Here is a 1244-nt window from a genome sequence, read left to right on the forward strand (position 1 = left end):
GTTGCTCCTCCTATATACCGGGATGAGGGGGGGGGGGTACCCATGACCAGACATGCACCTTGTGGGGGTCGCACTGGGTGCCCCCTGTACAGTCCATTGTGTGCGGTGCACCGGATGGAGTCCTCTCAGACACACAATGGGCAGAGGACCCCCTCCTCTCCCCCGGGGATAACACACTCTCCATCCTACCTCGCCGCATCCCGGCTCTCCGCTCCTCTTCCATTCCAGTCACACTCTCCTTCCCCTCCTCCCTCCGTGAACCTGTCACCGGGCGCGCTCCCCCTCACCTCCGCTCAGCACAGCTGCAGCATCTCGCGGGAACGCGCTCCGCTCATCTCAGCAGCACTTGTCGGCGAGCAGCCGGGTGGGCGGGGCCAGCCACCTTCGAGTACAAACAAGGAGGCGGGGCCGGATCACAGCTAAAGCTGGAAACGAGATGGGCGGAAGCCGGGGCGAAGAAAGGGGCGGCGCTGTGTGTTTAGCGGCACTATTAAAGGGAAGAGGCGGGGCCTGGTTGGGTTGAGGGGCTTTGAATGAGGCAGGTGCGGCTGAGGGGCCCGTTATAGACAATGATGCCGGTGGAATGAGGAGGATAGAGCGGCATTCGGCTGCTGGTCAGCATTTCTGTTCCAGGATAGAGAAGAGTGAGGTGTAGAATCCCCACTCCATACAAATGGCCGTTATTAGGAGATGCTGACCTTGTATCATAACTCCCATCTGTCTTTGGTTGTGAGGGACTGTGCCTGATTTGGAGCAAAGTCCCTCTGTCCTTCTTTCCTCCTCATTTGTCCCTCATTTTGGTCTGATCTATATAGTGTATATAAAATGCACTTTTTATCTATCAAAAAGGTGACTTAGACCCCTTTCACACTGAAGCGTTTTTACAGCGTTTTAGCGTTAAAAATAGCGCTATTAAAACGCTCATAAAATGCTCTCCATGCATCTCAATGGACCCTTTCACACTGAGTCCTGCAAGCAGCTTTTGAAAAAAACGCTCCAAAAACGCCCCTCTCCATTGAAATGAATTGAAAGTGCTGTAAAAACGCCTTGCCCTTTCACACTGAGGAGTTGCACTGGCGGGGAGTTGAGAAAAGTCCTGCAAGCAGCTTTTGGGCGCTGAAAAAAAAAACGCTCCAAAAATGCCCCCATTGAAATGAATTGAAAGCGCTGTAAAAATGCCTTACCCTTTCACACTGAGGCACTGCAAAAACGCCCTAAAACATTAGGGTCTTAGCGGTGCTTTA

At 53.0% G+C, this 1244-nt stretch overlaps 1 protein-coding gene across 2 annotated transcripts in view; it reads right to left on the reverse strand.

Annotated features, from left to right (window-relative positions):
* The window catches only part of LOC120913588 (SLAIN motif-containing protein-like), a 53894-nt gene extending 53505 nt beyond the window's left edge, over positions 1-389 (reverse strand). Inside the window, exon 1 of one of the 2 annotated variants that reach the window (XM_040323631.1) lies at positions 288-389. The gene's annotated coding sequence lies outside the window, so the exon portion shown is untranslated. The other variant, XM_040323633.1, reaches the window with a different exon arrangement.
* Positions 390-1244: the final 855 nt, after the last annotated feature.

Source organism: Rana temporaria, chromosome 9 (assembly GCF_905171775.1).
Source record: "Rana temporaria chromosome 9, aRanTem1.1, whole genome shotgun sequence".
Classification (NCBI taxonomy): domain Eukaryota; kingdom Metazoa; phylum Chordata; class Amphibia; order Anura; family Ranidae; genus Rana; species Rana temporaria.